Here is a 7,472-nt window from a genome sequence, read left to right as displayed (position 1 = left end):
TTAATTTAAGGTAATCACTGCAGTTGGTTTCCTTAATTTAAGGAAATCACTGCAGTTGGTTTCCAGAAATTAAGGAAAGACTGCAGTTTACTTCCATAATTGTAGGAAGCAGTTGTTAAAAAAAAATTAATGGAGCTTAACAATGTGATCTGTAAGGTTTAGTCTCTTTAAAAACGGAGATTTCTTCTGAAGTTCCGTAGCAGCAAAACAAGACTTTTTTTTCCTCTCTAAGAAACAGAGGTATCTTCTGGTGCGATTTGCTCAGGTTCAGGATTGGATTTACTAAGAGAAAAGAGCACGGGAGCAAGGACTTTGGGAGGAATCTGATTTAAAAATATCATTACAAATGCCTTCAGTAAATAAAAGATCCAGAACTGTAGAGTCCATTGTCATAGGCTAAAAAGAAGATTTTTCCTGGCGGGAGGTTGCATCCCTTCTTGGAAAGTGAGTCAACATCTGAGTTATGTTCCCTGAATACATGGTTGAAAGTGATATTTTGAAAGGAGGCTATCAGAGAATTGATACGTTGCAGCTAGAAGGTAATAGAGGGTTATCTGAGAGTTGATCTCTATTGAAACTTGAATCCATTCCATAATTATCTATAAGTCTCGTAAAATTGCCAGATCATCAACGGCGAGCCAACTTGCGCATTAGAGGGCGCTCCACAGGGATAGAAGCTCGCTCGATTGTTAGAGCTAATGCCGCTAGACCAGTTGAACTTGAAGAAGGTGCCAGGCTTCATGACGATGTACGCTCCGCTGCCACACACTCTGTTATTGGAAGCTCCATCGAAAAAAATGTGCCCATACATCCTTGAATTAGATTGCCTTGTTCAACAGCTTCTTCCCTGTTGAACCAATTTATGAGAAATATATTGAAATCTTAATGTTGGTATCTCTCATTTTCGTCAATCATCTCAGCCCTCACAAAAGCTTACTAGAAGCTGATATATTACTATACATGTGTATTGAGTAGGTTGAAGGTTTGAAAAATTGAAGCTAAACAACTACTAGATATCTCAAAGGTATTCTCAGAGTTGCATTATTTTTTTAATTGCCTTCCTGAAAGAATAACAAAGACGTTAAAACTAGGTATTTATTATTTACAAGTCTATATTTATCTAACTTGGTTTAGAGCTATCAAATTCAACAAAATGTAAATTTTTTCTCAAATTATTTATCCAAAGTTATTAAATCTAATATATATATATATATATTAATGTCCACAAGGTTAAAGATAGCTTATAAGACACATTGCTTCTTTATTTGGTCCCTGTGAAATCTCACGATAAACGTTTTTAGTTTCTCAACAAATCCTGGTTAAATATATTATAATATATTAATATTAGATGTAATAACAATATTAATATTAAGATTTAATGATGTTTTTCACATAGTATGATAACAAAATTTATAATTAAACTACACCAAATTAATATTTTCAAATATTACAACTTTGATTTGGAAATATTGATTTCTTTAAAGATTGTAATATCCATATGATATAGTTTTTTCCTTTTTAAAAATTTATTTTACAAATATTTTATTAAAAGAAATATTAAAAAATTTTGGAGCTTGATTTTCAATTCTTTGTGTTGAATTGTATTGTAATTCTTTTATTTATATGATTATTTTCATTTTTGTTTTTGGGGCAACATTATATTTTTATTTTTTTAAACATCCTCTCATACTAATTTGTAGAATGCACCTCTCCACACAATTATGAATATTTAATACTTTTGTTAGAGTGATGCACACTCCGTGGATTCAGAGATTATCATAGTGGTATATTTTCTCATAAACCTACATGGATCTCTGCCTCAAATCTCAATAGGGCTTTGACCTTTTGGTTGGTGGTCTGCCATTGCAAAGAGTTTATGGGTGGTGGCAATGTAGAACCAAGGAAACTAGGTGGATCACGTGGGTTGTGCAACAACGGTTGGAAGAAACACTTTCTAATGGAAAAAAACAAAAATAATACCGAAACTTATGACCATTGTAAATATTGGCAACCCATCTAGATCATATGTTATTGATCCTCTTCTACAAGGATATTTGAACTTTACCATGTAGGGTGTTACCTTATAGTAGATAATACTTATGAGTATTTTAGATATGATGGGTTGAAACATATTGTCCATGTATTCTGCTTTTCTAAAGCTCATGATTGGATCTCTTCGTGGCTATTTAGTGCATATGGTTGTCGACCTTTACTTTAGCTTGTGAAGGATTTCTATAAATTCGTTTTGTGAGGTATAATGGTGTTATTGGTATGAATTTGGGATAATGGTATATGTAAAGTTGAGGATATAAAAGAAAATTATGTAGTTATAAGCGAAGTAAAGTAATTTAATGTTATTTTATGAAATTAGGGCGATAAGAGTTGGTGTAATGGTTTTAATGATCAAAGGTTTTTCTACTTGTGTTGAGAGGTGTTTTATGAAAGATTTGTGGCTAAGGTTATGTTATATTACATTACCTAAATAGTTTGACTCCTTTAATAATAAAAGTAAAGTTAAAATGTAATTAAATAAATGAATAAACTATAAAAATCAAATTATTAATTATAATATTTTAGTTAGATAAATTAAATAAAAATAAAAATAAAATAAATAAAAATGATCAATAATTAATTATTAATAATTAAACCAGTTTTAACTGAATTGTTTGAGGTTCTTTGCGCAAGCTGTTGCGGATCGGATCGAACCCCGCAGAGGGCTTCCCTCGCGCCTGCAGCCCTGACGCTGGCCAGTCAAGAAGGCGTTGAATCTTTAGACCGAGGGACAATCTCACGCAGGAAGACAACGACAGAAATATTAGTGTTTGGGTCAGATCAAAATTTTATTTGATTGGAACCGCGCCCCCGCATGGAGGTGCTGCTACTGACCTAGCAACGCCAAGCTAGCCCTTCTCTCTTCGTGCGCTTTAGACATGGACCCTGGTGGGGGCTCTGTGGCTACCCCCCCATTACCTCCAGAACTAGAAGCGTTCAAATCCCTAGTTGCAGCATCTGGGAAACGGACGACTGGCTCATAGTCCAAGTTTGTCAAAAAACTAGGAAGTATCCCCACGGTGACACTGTCGGTGGAAGAAACATGTAGAACAACGCTGAATCTCGTCGAAAGAGGCCTCATCAGTCAGTTCACAGGGTTATGGCCATCCCCGAACACTGTTGAGGAATGGGTAAGGCGAAACTGGACACCCCTGATCAGAGAAGGGATAAAAAGTCATTTCGTTGGCAAAGGTTTCTTTGTGTTTGTGTTCGAAAATGTGGAGGATAGAAGCCTAATATTTAGAAACGGACCATACTTCATGGGTCCTCAAGGGCTCTATCTGAACAAATGGTCTCTTGACTTTGATCCAGCTGAGGATGTGCCCATGGCGGTACCTGTTTGGGTACGCCTTCCACACCTCCCCCTCCACTGCTGGAGTCAGAACTCACTGCAATCCATAGGTAACGCTCTTGGCAGATACATAGATCAGGCGCCGAGGAAGGATCAATACTCCTGTGCCCGCATATGCGTTGAGGTCGATCTTGAAGTTGGTTTACCCGAAGCCATCAAACTCTCAGTAGTGGATTGGACCCATATCCAAGAGCTTGATTATGAGCAGTTGCCTTTTAAGTGCCGACACTGCCATGAATATGGGCACTTTTCAAGATATTGCAAGAAAAAAAACGAGGAAACTGCAGAGAAAGAAAAAGGAGAACAATGGAAATAGGTAAAGAAACCAGCAAACAACAGGCAGAACAATAAAAACAGAGGCAAGGAGACAGGAAACAAAGCAGGGCAAGAAAATGGAAGCACTCAAAACGCTGGAAGCAAGGAAACCATCAACATAGAGGAGGACAAAAATCCTTTTGAATCTCTCATTCCATCCTCAGATCCTCCAAAGGCAGAAAGGGAAGAACCTTCCTAGCAGAACAATATCGATCCATCAGATCCAGGTAATACCTCAAATCCGAACCCATGCAATATTTCATCCCTCTCATATGCTGATATAACCAAACAAAAGAAGAAGAATGCCGAAAACGAGGGCTCATCGGATGAAGAGACCCTAGAAAGGACATCAAAGCGAGCTGGAAGGAAATCAAACAGAGAAGCTAGGGAGGAAGAATCAGAAAGACAAAAAATCCTGGGAAGCCAAGCCACCATAGAAATGACTCTCGGAAGGAACACCAGACCAAGGGTCCCTAAGGGAGGTGGACCTACCCCAACAAGTCATAAATGATGCAGCTGGTCTCTTGGAACTGCAGGGGTCTAGGGAATCCCACTAAGGCAGAGGCTATTAGAGATTTATTGAAGATGGAAACCACAGACATACTCATGCTCCAAGAGACAAAAATACAAGGGGAAACTCTTCTTAACACAAGCAATACAAGATGGAAATTTGATTCAGGAAAGGTAGTCAGTGCAAGAGGTTCGGCGGGAGGAATAGGCACATTCTGGTCCAAAAACTTATTCTCTTTAGAAAGCTCCCATGTGACCCAGCATTAGATATATACAGAACTGCGTCACATAGCAAGTAATTTCAAGCTAGCCCTATTTAATATGTATGTACCTGTGCATTATGATGAGAAGAAAGATTGCTGGAAAACTCTATTGGACTATTTGGAATTGCATAACCCTTTGAATATAGTCATAGGAGGAGATCTGAATATAATCTTAGACCCTAAAGAAAAGAGAGGAGGGACTAATCTGAGAGACCCCTTCCTCACCACAGTGGAAAATCTCATCCAACAGTGGGACTTAGTAGATTTCAAACCTGTAAAAGGAGAATACACCTGGACTAATAACAGAATAGGGGAACACCATATCTCAGCAAGGCTAGACAGATTTCTCACCAGCAGCTCTATTATGCTGAATAAAAGAATCGTTTTCTCTAAGATTCTTCTGAAATTAACCTCAGATCATAAACCAATCTTATTATGTTTGAAGGAAGAAGAAGATATCGGCCCTCTTCCATTTTGTTTCAGTCCTCTTTGGGCAGAAAGGGAAGGGTTCCACGAAATGGTCCAAACTGCATGGAGAATAGAAGTATCAGGCTCCCCAAGTTACGTTTGGGAACAAAAAATGAAAAACACAAAGAAGGCTTTAAAAGAATGGATAAAGAAAGTCACAGTCACTCCCACTAGCCAGAGAAAAGACGTAGTCAATCAGTTGGAAGATCTCCAAGTGGAAATGGAAGAAAAAGATATCTCATCTATGGACCTAGATAAAGAAAAAATTGCACAAAGGAAAATATACAGCTCTTCTAGAATCGAGGAAGAATATTGGCGCATCAAGTCACGCAGCTTGTGGCTCAAAGCTGGGGACAGAAATTGCAGACAAATTTGCGATAGTAGCCTGTGAGACCCAAAAATCCTCTCAAGCTCTTCAAGATCTTTGGTTGAGGCCAATCCTGCATTGCCTGAATCTTTTTGGGGTCCACCCGGACACCTTCACGCCCCACAATGTAGCCCAAATACTCAACTTCTTCCATGCCAAAAGAGAACTTGGACATCTTGACAAATAATTTATGCTTGCAGAGCAGTTGCAAGAGCAGATCTACATGTTGAAGATGTGTGGCCCAGGTGCGACTGTAGATGAGGATGTCATCAAAGAAAACAAGGAAAAATTTTCTGAGATATGGTTTGAGCAGGTCGTTCACAAGGCTCTGAAAAGTGGATGGGGCATTACAAAGACCAAATGTCATGACCAGGAACTCATAATGGCCTTCATGAGTTTGGAAAGCAGTCTTTGGAATGTCTACTTCTTTCATGCGAATTTGGTGGTAGCCTGAGCGAAGGTCGAGCTTAGTAAAGAATTGAGCCCCATTTAGTTCATCCAGCAAATCATCAACAACCAGGATGGGAAATTTATCTTTGACCATCAACTTATTGAGGGCCCTGAAGTCTGGACACATATGCCATTCCCCATCTTTCTTGAGCACCATGACCACCAGTGATGAATAAGGACTAATGTTGGGACGAATGACGCCTGCTTCCAAGAGTTCTTTGATTATTTTTTCAATTTCATTCTTTTGGGCGAACGGATATCTATATGGGCACACATTTGGTGGTTGGGCCCGTGGGACCAAAGTAATGCTATGATCATGTTCCCCTCTCGAGGGTGGAAGCTCATGAGGCTTGTCAAAGACTGGTAGATGGTTGTTTAAGATCTGTTGCATCTCAGGATGAATATGAAGTGAATTGGGTTCGAAGGCCTGGATGGCATTAAATTGGGCTATAACTCCATGGTGGCCCATTTTTAACAATATTTCCATCCAATGTGAGCTGATGATAGAGGAAGCTCCCGCCTGGAGTCCGCAGAGGGTATGTGTGTGGTTGTTCTGCTTAAAGCTCATATATAACTCCTGGAAATCCATTGTGATTGGGCCAAGTGTGCGAAGCCATTCAGCATCTAGGACAATGTCGCACCCTCCCATGTGTATGGCAAACATGTGGGTATTTAACTAATAATCCACCATTTGAAGTTTGACATTTTCACAACGGCCTTCACATTTTATTGTCCCCCCATCAGCAATTTGGACCTGGCAGTTAGAAACTGCTCGGACAAAACAATGCACTGCTTCTGCGACTCTTTGATGGATAAAATTATGTGTACTGCCACTATCAACCAAGACTACTACTGGGCGATGCTTAATAAAACCTCTGATTTTGAGAGTTTGGAGAGAAGAAATCCCTGCCAAAGCATGCAGCGAGATAACTGGTTCTTCAGGTACATTGTCTTGCTGGTCGCCCTCTTCTTCCTCCTATGGTTCCTCAAGTGGTGGGGCTTCCTCTGATGAACTGTGATCAGTAGCACCAATTTGAAATAATTTGGGCTCCTTGCATTTATGCCCGGGGGAGTATTTCTCATCACAGTAGTAACACAATCCTTGCTTTCTTTCCACCATTTCTGCTGGTGACACCTTTTGAACCTTGAGTGTTTGGGTAGTGCTTTGAGCCTGTGTGGGGCGACCCTTGGCGATGAAATTTGGGGGATTGGACTGGGCCGCTAACGCATGTTCTACTTCACGAACTATCCTGCAAGCATGCAGCCATGAGCTAGGGTGGTGCAGTCAGACGTAGGCTTGTATGGCTTCTTTGATACCACTGGCAAAACATTCCACATAGAACTCATCGTGTAAACCTCCAGTGCAGAAAGCTAAGGCTTCAAAGGTTGCAATATATTCGTTCACCGTTCTTGTCTGTCGGAGCTTAGTGAGATGACCCAAAAAATCAGATTCATGGTCAAAGCGATCCGTAAGAGATTTTTTGAATGTCTGCCAAGTAAAGGGCCTTCCATAGCAACGTTGATGCCATTGCCACCATTGCCATCTTTCATTGTTCAAGTACATGATACCCACGCTAAGCTGAGTCGCATCATCCAGGATGTAATTCAGTGCGAAATATTGCTCCATTTGTGCTATCCATGCGGCCAGGTGAGAGCCATCAAATTTATACATGTCCAGCTTGGGTGGTCGCAGATG

The 7,472-nt window shown here is 39.8% G+C and overlaps 1 pseudogene; it reads right to left on the bottom strand.

Annotated features, from left to right (window-relative positions):
* Positions 1-818: 818 nt before the first annotated feature.
* Positions 819-7,472, bottom strand: part of LOC149152507 (uncharacterized) — a 29,300-nt pseudogene continuing 22,646 nt past the window's right edge.

This window comes from Pinus tabuliformis, chromosome 9 (genome assembly GCF_031772625.1).
Source record: "Pinus tabuliformis cultivar Carrire ecotype Pingquan chromosome 9, CPIR1, whole genome shotgun sequence".
NCBI classification, from domain to species: Eukaryota; Viridiplantae; Streptophyta; class Pinopsida; order Pinales; family Pinaceae; genus Pinus; species Pinus tabuliformis.
Note: the sequence above shows the minus strand (reverse complement) of the source record. Positions and strands in the feature narration are given on the sequence as shown.